At 41.4% G+C, this 14,698-nt stretch overlaps 1 protein-coding gene across 1 annotated transcript in view; it reads right to left on the bottom strand.

Moving 5' to 3' along the window:
* FGF2 (fibroblast growth factor 2) overlaps positions 1 to 14,698 on the bottom strand; it is a 453,164-nt gene that overhangs the window by 228,258 nt on the left and 210,208 nt on the right. The window lies entirely within an intron of this gene.

A 14,698-nucleotide genomic window follows, 5' to 3' on the forward strand; every position in this document is an offset into this window, starting at 1 on the left:
TGGGCACTTTTTGCAATTGTCAGTAATTTAAAGGCACGCAGTGAGCGGTCGTCTGCTTCTCTTCCTGGTCCGCAGTCGTCTTGTTCAGGGGCAGTGTCACAGTGCGTTGTCCTCTTCAGTCTATTTTTCTGCAGGTGCAGGTGCAGACCATCATGTGTACTTCACTCAACAGCATCAGTAGATGTCCATGTCGTGTCCCTCTGACACTGTATGATGGGCCCTCATGGATCGTGGAAATGGTCTGGTCTGTCCTCTTCTTGACTGCTGTGTTGCTCAGGTCCTCTGGTGATAGATGGTCATCTCTTTCTGGTACCGTCCTCTCAGGCGTTGGGGCGCTGCCTTGCATCTTCTCCCCTCAATCCATTCATGGCGTTTGTTCACCGTCTGTGGTCCAGTCCACCTAGAACTAAAAGAAACAGCTTTTATTTTTCTCGCAATGACCATGTATCCATAATCACTTTAGAAGTCCTTGCCACATTGCAGGCAGTCCTAAATTCAGAGCACCGGGCCCTTTCAGGAATGTTCCATCAGTTGCTTTTACTAATAATTTATTTCTTTATTTTTATTTTGGAGTTAATTTACTCCTCCTGGCCTCAAGTTGGAGGGTGGTATGGGGTATGCATGTTATACTTTATTCCCAGATATAACCTCTTCAGCATAAATGTAGTCACTAAGTGATCCCCTTTTATCGCTATTTATGCCCTAGTGGGTCCAAACCTTGGAGAGATGGCTTTACTGAAGTACTGCTCCCCAGCTGCTGCATTATTCTTTCCCGCTGGATACACCTCCATTCATTTTGAAAACATATCCACCCACACCAGCAAATATTTAAATCCCTTCACTGGGAAGCAACATGCATCTGCGCATTCATCCTCCCTTGTGCAATATCAGAGGTTCCCTTTCACTGGGAAGCCACTTGCATCTGCACATTCATCCTCCCTTGTGCAATATCAGAGGGTCCCTGCTCCAGTCTTGTAAGGGAAAGTATCATACTGCGTGGGGACACAGGCATCTATCTCATCCTGGTAGGCCCATACTCTCTTCATTATTCAGCTCACATCCATCATCAATCCTCCCTCTATATCTGTTGTTGGAGACCATTGTTCTTCCTTTACATTAGCTTACAACAATTGTCTCTGAATGAGCTGTATTTTTGGAATGCTTTTATTCATTAGTTCCATCTGCACTGGCTGTAACATATTTTCATTTAATGCTGTGTCAGCAATGGCATCATCTTTGGCTAACTTAGTATTAGCTCCTGTGTATGCCTCACATTTTATTACCGCTATCCTAAAGTACAATAGTATTTCTTTTAACAAGATCCTTAATAAAGGACCATTTTTAATAAGGCGCCCTGTTTCTGTTATGAATCTGTGATACTTCCACAGCTGGCCACAAATAAGGACTGCAAAGCATAATGTGAGTCAGTTTAAATGTTTAACAGTTTTACCCTTGACTAGTATTCACTATTTTGTCACAGCATACCGCTCATCTTCTTGGGAAGGTGTTCCAAGAAGCAGAGCTGCACTTCAGCTATTGCTATGGCATACCCTGCTCTGTAATCTGTGTCTATCGCTATGGCATACCCTGCTCTGTAATCAGTGTCTATCAGTCTGCTGGAGGAACCATCAGTGTACCACTCCTCTAGTCTACCTTTTTTAATAGTGTCTAATCTTGGCGGGGTGTCGTTTTCTACAATCTCAACACCAACTTACTTAGGGGTCATATCTTGTCCTAAGAGAATGGATCTCATTAGAATAACCTATTGCAGGTAATACTTTTGACAAATTAACAGGTGGGAATCTTACATGGTGCCATTATAACCTGTGTGCCTGCTAGCAGAAAAATGTTGTGTCGATCCAGACAGCAACCACTGCCCCAATAAGGCACCTAGACAATACAGGTATAGTCCAACACAATGAGAGCCATCCTCTCCACCATCACAGCTGCTGACCCCTAGTCACTGCAGAAAGCAAAGTCACATAGTTGTGTCCCACAGGTCTTTCTTTTCCAGCTGTGTCAGCACATCATTGGCAGCATCACTTCATTTGCACTGTTATTCTGCTCTGAAACAGAGATGGAAAGGCAGTTTGTAGTCAGGCAGTCTCATTCCCCATGAAGGCGCAGTACACAATGTCTCTTTCAATTTCTTGAAACAGTTAGCAAGTTCATTTTGTAACAGTCATAGCATCTGCATTCATTATCCATTGGTGGCAGCAGTTCATCATCCCCAGGAAGGACATCATTCCTTTCTTGGTGGGCAGGAGCTGAATGCCCAGAAACAATGTAATTCTGTCAGGTGATATGCTGTGGGTACCTTGGAATATCACAAAACCCAGGTAAGTCATCTCTTTTTGGCAGCACTGGCATTTTGACAATGAGGCTTCTCTTCTCTCCTGGAGGTAGTTCAGCAGAGATACAGTGTCTTTTGTCACAGGCTTTCACAGGCCTCAAGTGATGGAGATGTCACAAGGAGGTTATCAGCATACTGCAAGACAATGTACCACCTTCCAGGCATCGGTGGCCCAAGTCTCTCTTTACTGCGTGCGGCTTGACATTGGGACTTACAGTGAACATAGTGGATTTGGTATCTCAGTATGATGGCAAAGAGTTTCACACACAGTGGATGGACTTTAATGCTAAAACCCACTGAGGAGAGAAAAATACTCTGCCTCTACAGGTATAAATAATAAGCACAACAGGCTCTAAGGGACCCACAAGCTCAAACAGTAATCACTTTATGGGGACAGCATTTATTTTCACCAGCCTCTCTTTTTTTTTTTTCTTTTTTTTTTTAAACTTTTTATTTATTTATTTTAAATATCACTTTGTAGTGAGGGCATTATATCCTTCGGTATCAAGTTTGCGCTATATAAAACTTTATAATAAATACATTTATCCAAAACCTCGCTGTTCCCTATATCTATAAACTTCTTGTTAGTTATGTGTACATCCATCCATTTCCTTTTCAAATGTAACAAACTGCAGTCTAACAGCATCATTCATCATCTCTCAACACATCCATACGTGCACTACAGAGGTTGTATACAACAGAGAATCCTTACTGAAGCTGTAAGCAGTACTTGCCCTGTTCTAACCTATCATTAGGCATTTGTGAATAAATTCAATTTATTAAAAAAATATATATATACTGTTGCAAAATTATATTTATTTATATTAAAGTTGTGAAATGTATCCCTTTATCTCCCACATTAGTGGAAACACCTTCCACTTTAGTGGAACCATAATATTCTCCTTGGGCATGTCTGATATCTTCATCCTGATACACTGTGCAACTATAAAACTGATACCATACTCCTATCTACTCTCTGGTATTTACTCTGCACCCCTTGATATCTCCTTCAAAGTTATTATTTCTCAAAAACTGTTATATCCCCATCTGCTACTAAAACAATGCAATTGATCCTTTAGCTAATGGTACCTAAACAGATCTTTGGTGTCCAATGTTGTTCCAGGAAGGCTAATGTGATATCCCTAATATCATTACCATGAATTGAGACTTAATTTGGACCCTAATGTCCCTAGGCACATTATGCATTTAGACATCATTAGAGCAAAATTTACATTTACCTGTAGTGTTGTAACCTACAATGGTAGAATCAGGATATTTAATTAATATAAAGTAATTTAAGTCGTTTAAACTACTCTTCAACATTACAAGCTTTCATAGTGTAATGTAGAAATCACATACTCTCACAGTGGCTTAACCTCAGATACAAAATGCTCAAAACTCCCTGTGTGGACAGACTTCACATTACTTGTACAGGACTGCAGACACTTATGAAATTATTTATTTTAATAAAATCCAAAACTGCTAATTTTACAGGCATTCTTGTCGGTACATTTTCTTCAAGATCCAAACTATGCAACATCAGCTCTAATAAGCATGGTCAGCTTATTTACACAGACTAGCTAATAAAGCAATGTAGGCTACGTATCCTCTTATTAAAACATCAGACTGGATGGGCAGTAACATAGCAAATATATATTCATTTTATCAATGCTAACACTTTTTAAAACCTTATTACTGAATAGCCAATTAAATGTCTCATGGCTATTTCATAGACAGTTTAGACAGGCTCAAAAGATATTGAGAAAAGGGTGAGCAACCACATTTTTTCTGACCCTTAATTTGTACAGGAGCTAACCACCTTGCTCCATTTTGAAAGTAGAAAACCTGAAACAGTTTTCACTTGTGTCAACACTATCACCCCTATATGTAGAAACTGGGCATTTAACAAACTCTGAGGAAGTAAATAGCATATTTAAACAGCATTGTTCCTTAGCATGAGTGCATATAGTTCTTTCTTTAGAGCAAACTTCTCGTTTTCTCTCCCTGTGCTGCCATCTCCTCTTTCAAACTTTTTAAGAGGTCAAAAATGTCAAAGACAGCCCTTGCTCTTGAGCCCTTTTAGGCTTCTAAATGTGGACCTCGACCTTCTAACCTATTAGCAGCTGTTCTTCCAAGGCGTTCCCTATGTGTGTTATTTGTTGAAGGAACTTCTCCAGAAGCAAGACTGAGGGTCCGTGGTGATATTTTAAAAGGTACAATCACATTTGAAAGTATCTCTCAAGAAGCATGGCTGAAAAATATAGCTGCTCCGCGCCAGCACGCCCATATATCTTTCTTTTAAGGTAGGATCTTTATTATTTATTTTTTATTCTTGTGTACTAAGCTTTTCTAGTAACCTAAAAAGTGGCTCAAAATATTTCACTTTTCAGAATGCTTTAATTTTCTCCCAGTATTCTTGTGCATGAAAAAATGCATAAATGCGGGTCTCTAGATCTACTCTGCATTTCTTTTGAAAGCCTTTGTTTTTGACAATGCAGCTATTAGGCCATACTACATTTTAAGTTTGTCACTAAGAGACAGAAATATTGGTGTTGTTAGATAAATTAATATCCACACTTTTCATGTGGTGCAACAACATAGTTTAACCAGTAGGAGATACATTTTAATGTGCCCATTCAAAATCTGAATATATATTTTTATATACTTTGCGCAGAATATTTTTCAACAGTGCTAAATATTCCAAACCAGTCTAAATCTATTAGCATTTTTAATTTTACAGCAGCACATCCTCTGAGCAGCCACCCTGAGCAGCCACCAATTAATGTGAATGCCTTTTAATATTTAATATCATGTATCTAAGGCCACATCAATGTCTTTTTTCATATTTGTTATGTCCTAATTTTGTAGAAACACACAAATTCGTTTTTCTCTGAGGCCTACTTTTTCTAAGTAGTGCATTTTCCTAGGAACAGTCTTTTACATTTATCATGTAAAAATGTGTTTTAAATACACAATGAGGTAACCTGGTCCGTCTCTACCAAACCATTCCCTGCACTCCTACAAATCTATTTCTGCTGACCTTTTCTGCCCTTTTGACACGTCCTGTGTTAACAGCTGCCAAGAAACCTCAGATTCTGACTGCACCACCGCTGGTAGTTCCAGTGAGGCTATGTAGAATTATCCGTCTTTTTATTTTTATTTTTCAAAGCATGCCTTCTTCTAGGCATTGTTTTTCTAAACCCATATCAGTGTTGAAGCTGCTGGGCCCTCACCATTCTAACAAGCATTGGCAAAAACAAAAATCAATTTTTTTTTGGTCTCAAAAAGTACTCATTGCAACAGGTATTCTGTGCACTGTACAAAACTACTTTGTGGGTCTATATGCTCCTTGTGCAAGAGCAGAATACAGTCACTCACGGTGATGCCAGCTGAGAGAGAGAGTGACAGGCATACTTTTAATATACACAAAAAGTCATGGCTAACGCCAGGCCTAATTAAAAGCCCACGTGTTAAACAAAGTTTCAAAAAGTGCATGCATGGTGTTTATCCTTGCATATATAGGCCAAGAAATAGTACTCCTAGAAAATATTTGTGAACTGAATTTTTCCATGAGCATCTCTGCATGTGTAGATTTGTTCATGTGAAAATCTAAATCTTTCCAAGTTCACTTTTCAGGTTTGCACAGACTCAAAAGGGAATTCCAACCCTACTTTGTACTTGCTTTACTGTCCATATTACTTTACTTCATATTCTTACCTTCATTTGAATTTTTCTCTCCGGACGGTTTTTTTAAACAGCTTTTTAGTGCGCTTACCATAATTTTCATCTGAGATCCTGTCTTGTGATGTCTGCTTTGTACTTACAATGTGCGCTTACCCTGAAAGATAAATTTAAAATATCTCCTGCAAAGGAAAAAGTGTTAGGGCAATTTCCCTCTCTCAAGCACTAATGCGTCTAATTTTAATTTTTTTTTTTATATAAATCATGAAACATAGATATTCAGTACTGAAGATCAATACCCTATTCAAATGCAGCCATTCATCCATGACATTACTATGCATATTTCAAAATTATTCACTGTGTTCCGGTGCAACTAGCAATCAGAAGCTCCACTCACTATATTCTGGGAGTGTTTCTTTTTGTGGGTAACATTAATACCCCCTCCTAGCAGAGCTCTCCTGAAATGGATTTTATAAAACTCCCAAAGAGTCTAGCCATTTGTCAATATTTATTGACATAAAGTAACTTAGTTACTTATCAGTCACCTGCTTCACTACTTCTTATATGTGTAGGTGCACATACATTATTCTCTAACCCAGGCTCTCCTGCAGTGTATCCACATACCAATTAGTTTATTGATACAGAGAATATTTTTAAAAACATTCTCTACAGTCCCCTGTCTATTTTAAATGCCAGTCAATGTCCCTTTGTATTAATACTATGAGTTAAATACATATTTGAAAGACTGAAAGGTCACTTGCAGCAAGGCAAGTTAGTTATTTAACTTACATCACAGTCCTCCAATATGTCCCACTTCTAACACCATTCTGATAGGGAAATACTGGCACCCTCCCAGGAGCATATCATGAATGAAACTCACCAGACATAGCAGGTTGCTCAGAAACAAAGTGAACTTTATTAAATGGTACCAAAAGCATGCATCATTGCTAATTAGCAAGGAAGAAGTCAGATCTGCCACCTTAGGGGCTCTCAGACCGCTTCTTCCCAGAGTGACAAGTTTCTAGGTCTTATATACTGTAAGAAGTGCCATTTCAGCTGAACTACAATAAGGCACCAAGCCAAATATGGCTGACATGGATGTGCAATGTCTGCACCATCCAAAACAGCCAGATATGGGCAGGCCAGAGAGGCAGGCTCTGCACTGTGTAACATTTGCATATCATGTAGTCAAGACAAGCAAGGTGACCTGTAAGGGTGTACAGAATAGCTTGTTGAAGCTTGTCCAGTCAAGGTCAGATAGGAAGCCATTTTGAGCTCCAGGCCTCATGTTAATGTGATCTTATATACTCATGAACTCTTTGGAAGTACATGCAAATGAATTTATATGGATATTCATATATATTTTGTAACACCCCTCATGTGGTGTTGGTTCTGGTATGTTCCGTGCTGATACTCCTCTGGACCCTTCGTTAGAGTTGACCTTGCTTCCCAGGCTCCTCTCCGGCAGGACGGTGCCCCCCAGGAAATTCCTGAAGACTCCTCCAGGCCGGTGCCTGGTTCCCGAGACAAAAGTCTATTCATCACTCTCTTGATTAAAACCTCCTCGCACCTGCAAACAGACACTTGTACTGTGGGCCCCAAATTCCGACCTCCACCGTATCTTCTTAAGTCGTAAACCATCGAGCAGGCTTCACAGTTTGTGCCTAACACGACCTTTCTCTAACGAGCACATGCAGATCAAAAGGAATGACTTTCTCTATTCAGGCCTATTAGAATTACATGAAACGGGCCTATGCACTCTGCAAACCTTTAACTTATTTGTCTAAACCGTATTCTAACTTATTACACACAATGATTATATGAAACACTTCTATAAAACATATATTTCAGTTCTATAATCAACAATACTTTGAACTACAATAACATTAAAATCCATGTCACATGAAAGTGTAACAGCATCTTTCGTTTCCTGTGAACTGCCATGTGGCCTACACATTTCTTCGTTTAGTAGAATTACATTTTCTTCTACAACAGCAACATAACATAGGATTTCAACATCATTCTAACATCTCTACACTCTTTTACATTAGTTTTTCACACTGATATATGTATTCTTATTCTAGTTAAACACTCTTATGTATTTGCACTCTATAAATTCAACACTCCTACATAATATTTACTAGACTAATACAACGTGCTTGTAAATATGGTGCACTTCTACAATTTTTCCCAAATTGCGCTCTCTCAGTCCCCCCTTTGATGACTTTTAGTAGTCATCACCATCCCAACACCATCTCTGAGGTAAGAATTGAGTCAAACTGAAGTCGTTGCAGTACTCCCTCGTTTCATCATCTCTAGAGCTCTCAGACTCCTGTACTGATTATCCTGCATCGTGGCTAATCTCCTCTCCTGCTCTCTCATAGATCTCTGCAACCTATTTGATCTATACCATTTGTACAGTCTCACCAATCCCCACAATGTGATTACACAAATCACTATTATGATGATGGGTTTCAGTATGTACCAAATGAAACTCTTTCCTAGGTTGGCAAACCAACCTCCAACTTTACCCATTCCTTTACCTACTTTTTCCCCACACGTTTACCTGCGTCAAATCCTCAATCTCATGATGAATTTCAGTAATGTTCCGTATGTACTTTTCTAGAGGTTTTGAATTGTCTGGAATGTAAGTGCAACATTCCTGGACCTTCAAAGCCTTACAGACTCCTCCCTCTTTGGCTAACAGAACGTCTAAAGCAAGTCGGTTCTGAAGAACCATTGCCCTTATCGATTGCATCTCTCCCTCCACCAGCATTAATGATCTAGCAGTACTGGCGGACAACCTATCTACAACTGTTGCCAATCTTCTAATCTTGATGTCATTCAGTATTATCCCCAAAAGAGGAAATGCAGCACCAAATACATCTCCAACTACCTCCTCAGTGCTGACATCTCTTCTTCCTCTAGCTTGTGTTCCTCCCTCTATGATTTCTAAATCCTCAGCATGGTATATTTTGGGGAAGACAATTGCCCAATAACATGATCCATACCAATTATCCGGTAGTTTCACGTATGCATTTCTTCCACATACAAAATATACATTTGGAATCACCTGCATTTCCTTCAAGAAGTTCTTAGAGTAATATTCTAGTTGGAAAGCATGTTCACAATTTACTTCTCCCACAAACACATTTTCGTAATAGGTTTCACCCCTATGTATGCACAGTTTCCCCTTTTTCTCTCGATCTAAAGCTATTGGACCATTACTACCCTTTCGTTGGTGTGACCTTTCTTCCTCGGTCCAATCTGTTTTCCATTGACCTGAAGATTTTAAAATCTTCTGTCTCCTATACCGATCATCCACCTGCCCTACAAACTTTTTCTCAATTTCTGACACTTTACAAGTCAAATTATTTCTTCGGGCATGTGAAGTATCCAACGTTTTCCAAGGAAGGAAAAATTTCTGTAATCTGTCTTCACTCTTATAATAATCCCACTTGTTTAAATGCTTGTAGTTTGGCACTTCTGGTAACACAGAATCAAAGTTTGAAAAATAGTATTCAAAACCATCACGTTCATAAAATATGCTCAGCAACAAACTACATGTGATTCCATAAGTCAATGGAAGATGATGATATCTAATACCTTCGTCTACAGAGGCTGGCAATTTCATGCACACACAACAATGTTTAGCCTCCATAGCATCAACATATTCATAAAGCAATTTAGCATATGCATTTGATTTAAAGTTTCCCTGCGATTCATCTACATGTAACCTACGAGTCTCAGCTGCTAATAAAGTGTTATCTTTCTCAGCATTGTCCCCCTTTTTAGCAGTAATAGTAGGTTTCTGGGTCGATACAATTTTTGCTTCCTTTGTTGCTTTCTCTTCATTTTCATGTCCCACTACATAGGATATAGTAACCACTAAAACTATAAGAAAAATCACTCCCACTAAAAGTGTGCCTACTATGCATTTTGTCCTGCGGTTCGGGTTGCCAACCTCCATGATCTCAAGACAGTGTAGTTCTGGTTTTCTTTCACAGCACAATATCTCTTTCCTTTGCACAATGTCTCTTTTCGAACCACACCTGGAAGCTGATAATCCCTTCCGCAAGATCAGTCTTTGAGTTCCATAACAACAGACAACCCTAGCCCTTCTCCGTCCTCTATATGGAAATCCCTAAATCTCTTCTTCCACTCGGCGCTAGGTTATCTCTCAATCTGTTTATTTACAAAGTCTTTACAAAGTCCTTTAGCAATCCAGAATTATACGTGATCCAGCGACTCTAATCACGCACTCTAATATTTCCAAACGAAGAAGGACCTCCCCAAGTATTGACCTTCTTGGACAACAAGTCGGGAAATCTATTCTGTTAAAAATCATGTCTCTTATTCCGCTCAGATAAGGAGGATAGGGGATATTGAGTGTCAGCAACGCTTCGACCTCCACTCCCGGTATCAGCAACACTATTTCCACTGTTATGATGGGGTCAGTACTGGTCAGGGTCACTTCCCTCACCCTCCCAGATCCCTGTACACTGGACATCTGCAGCGAGGTAGGTCCACTCAGGAGTAGCGTATCTTCTGCAAGGCACTCGCACTCTCCTCGATCTTCTCGGACCTTCCTGTTCCTGTCCTTGTGCACTTTCGTCCAAATCCGAGTCTTCAGATGTAGGAGCAAGTATTCTCTCTGGAGTTGACTTCAAGCTCGGCCTCTTTCTTCTTTCAGGCCAACTAGCTTCTCCACGCCTTGTTCTCCTGTATCTTGTCCTCTCACTCAGTTCTTGATCACTCTGGACTTGTTCTGAGTCTGAGCCGTATTCACAGCAACTTTCTCCTTCTGTGGCAACTTCAGTTTCACTGTCGTCCTGTCTTTCTTCTTCTGGATCTGTAGCGCTCCCAACTTCTTCCGACACCCCACAGCTTGACTGATCCCCTCTAGTGGTTCGCTGTCCACAGCTGGATTCTCATCTGCGAGAGGAGCTGTTTCTTCCAGGGGTGCTGGAACTCTTCGAGTATGGGAAGCGTGGATCCAGTTTGGCAGCCCTCCACACTTCACGGCAGTATTCGTTGTCAATATGACCTGATAGGGCCCCTTCCAACGCACGTCTAGGCAGTTCTTCCGGACGTGCTTCTTCAATAGGATCCAGTCACCTGGGCACAAGTCGTGACATAGGTCTCTTGAAGATGGAACTTCAGCGGCCTGCACCTGAAGAGACACAGAATGAATGGCGTCAGACAGTCCCTTGCAGTAATCCAGGATCAGGTCATCTGTAATATTCAACAAGGCTGTAGTCGGTACAGACGGAAGTCTCATTGCCCTCCCCATTAAAACTTCGTGTGGAGAGAGGCCTGTCCTCCTGTCTGGTGTGCTACGCATACTCATGAGTACCAAGGGCAGAGCATCAGGCCAACTTAAGGAAGTCGATGAACATACTTTGGCTATTCGGGACTTCAAAGTGCCATTGATCTGCTCCACGATACCTGAAGCCTCTGGTCGATAGCTACAGTGCAACTTCTGATCAATGTTCAACGCAGAGCAAAGCATCTTCACAACTTCCCTGTTGAAATGAGTTCCTCGATCTGATTCCAGGGAGGTCGGCACCCCGAAGCGCGGGATCAACTCTCTAAGCAACAACTTTGCTACTGTGAGTGTATCGCACCTGCGTGTACGGTATGCTTCGACCCATCTGGAAAATATGCATACAACCACCAGAACATACCTGAGGCGGTTGCTTTTTGGCATCTCTATAAAATCTAATTGCATTCTGTTGAAAGGCCCCCCAGACCTCCCAATGTGACTCATTGTAACTGGTGTTCTTTTCCCTACGTTCAGTTGCTGACAAGTAACGCATCTCCTACAGACTGCTTCTGCTGCAATCCTAAACTTAGGGCAATACCACGTCTGCCTAAATACCCTCAGCATGGCATCCCTTCCTAAGTGTACTGGACCATGTATCTGTCGTGCCATTGGACTCACTAATTCCTCAGGTAATACTGCCCTTCCATCTGCTGAAACCCAAAAATCCATTTCACTTTTCACACAACCTGCTGTTTCCCATGCCTTTTTCTCAGAATCAGGTGCATTCTCTTGCATGTTTTTTAAATCCTCCCAAGTATCAACTGTTTCTAGCATCATGTTTAACTCGGTCTTTTCCTGAGACCCACCTACTTTCACCTCCGTGAAAGAATATCCTTGCTCCGCACAGTAGCGGGCGACTTCATCCGCATATCTATTACCTTGTGATACAAAATCTGTATTTTTGGTGTGGGCTACACATTTGACAATTGCAATTGCAGCTGGACCTTGTAATGCTTCTAACAACAGTCGCACAAATTCTCCATTTCGAATAGGCGAACCAGAGGAGGTCATGTAACCTCTCTGAGACCACAATTGCCCAAAATCATGAACTACACCAAAACCATATTGGCTATCGGTATAAATGGTGACCCTAATTTTGCTACCTGCTATACAGGCACGTGTCAATGCAATGATTTCGGCTACCTGAGCGGAGTGTACTCCTTCCAGGCAAGCGGCTTCCACAACTCCAGTAATGGTGCAAACAGCATAAGCTGCTCTCAATCGACCAGTATCATCTCTTAAACATGAGCCATCGACAAAGAAAATTTCATCAGGGTCAATCAACGGCTCATCCACAATATCTGGTCTGGGCTTCGTGCATAGTTCAGTCACATCAAGGCAATCGTGATCTTCACATTCTTCGCCTTCTATATCATTAGGAAGTGGCATCAATGTAGCAGGATTCAAAACAGAGCACCTCTTAAGGGTCACATTCTCCGCAGCAAGAATAACTTGCTCGTAGCGCGTGAGCCTACTATTGGTCAAGGGCTGTGTCTTGGTCCTGGTCATTAACAGTTCTACAGAATGTGGTACATACACCACTAATTGATGTCCCATCACAATGTTCTCACACCTCTCAATGATGACACCTGTTGCAGCAACGGATTTGAGACATCCGGGCAACGCTGCGGCTACCGGATCTAAAGTAGCCGAGAAGTATGCAACTGGTCTACGGGCATTCCCATGAGTTTGCACTAAAACTGACAAAGCACAACCCTCTCTTTCGCAGCAGTAAAGTGAAAATGGTTTCTCATAATCTGGCATTCCCAAAGCTGGAGCACGGCACAAATCCTCTCTCAGCTGTAGGAACGCCATCAAACAATCTTTGTCCCATGGTACCGGATCACTCACCTCCTTGTGCGTCAGTTTTTGTAAGGGTTTTGCTTTCACTGAAAAGTTAGCTATCCACTGTCGGCAATAACCAACCATTCCTAGGAACATCCTGACTTCTCTCTGTGTCGTAGGCGCGTTCATCTTCATTATCGCCTCTATCCTATCTGGTGACACCTTGCGCTTTCCTTTTTCTATTCGGTGACCCAAGTACTGTACCTCTGTCAGACAGTACTGCAATTTGCTCGGAGATACCTTGTGTCCATTTTCAGCTAAATGGTTCAGCAAGGCAATGGTATCTGTCTTACAAGCTTCTTCTGTTCCTGACGCAACAAGTAGGTCGTCTATGTACTGGACCAGAACCGAGTTCTGTGGCAGTACTAGACTTTCAAGATTTTTCTTCAACAGCTGGTTGAAAATCGATGGGCTTTCTGTATACCCTTGTGGGATACGACACCATGTTAAAACGCGACTTTCCAGTTTAAAAGCAAAAAGGTACTGGCTCTCCTCATCTAATGGAATTGAAAAGAAAGCCTGACAAAGGTCTATCACTGTGAACCACTCAGCTTGGAATGGTATCTGAAACAATATCACTGATGGATTCGGTACCACTGGACAACATGAAACAACTATGTTATGAATTTTCCGAAGATCCTGTACTATTCTAAATTTCGCACTAGGTTTCTGCAAACCCATAATCGGGGAGTTGCATGGACTACCCACGATTTCCTTCAGTATTCCCTGTTGAATCATAGAGTCGATCACGGGTTTTATTCCTGCAACCGTCTCCGGGGTCAATTTGTATTGGGGCGTTCTTGGATATTCAACATTTGGTTTCACCATGATCTTCACTGGTTCTACTCCTTTGATCAATCCTATCTCTTCTCCAGTGAAATCCCATACCTCTGATGCCACTGCATCTCGTAAGTCCCAAGGAAGGTCCTCCACAGTCAGGGTAGGATACAGTTCTACGCATTCTCTCGAATTTGCGACTTTAAAAGTAGCATCATCGTCTGTAGTCTGTACCTCCACTCCCTGAGGTGTGCAGTATATTGTGCAGTTCAGTTTGCACAATAAGTCCCTTCCTAACAGACACACAGGACTTGAATCACATACTACAAACTGGTGTTCATTGGTGTAGTTTCCTATTTTCACTGACACTGGTTCCGTCAAAGGGCTAGTCATTCTCCTATTAGCTACTCCTACCACCTGAATTGTTTCCCCAGACATTGGTAAATCTGGAACCACTGCCGATCTCAAAGTTGATCGAGTAGCTCCGGTATCCACCAAGAATGTTGTAGGACACCCTGCCACTTCAGCCTCAACAAACGGTCCTCTTTGATCCACCTCTAGAACTGCCCCGAGGGTACAGTCCTCTTCTCTACTTACACGTCGTCCTGTCAATGGATCGACGTAGTAACACTCTCCTTCGTCTATAAAAAGAGGCATTTGTCGATGAATCTTTCCCCCTGTCGTAATCCTTGGTGGCTGCGGGAACTGAGCTTGTG

Source organism: Lissotriton helveticus, chromosome 2_1, assembly GCF_964261635.1.
Source record: "Lissotriton helveticus chromosome 2_1, aLisHel1.1, whole genome shotgun sequence".
NCBI lineage: Eukaryota > Metazoa > Chordata > Amphibia > Caudata > Salamandridae > Lissotriton > Lissotriton helveticus.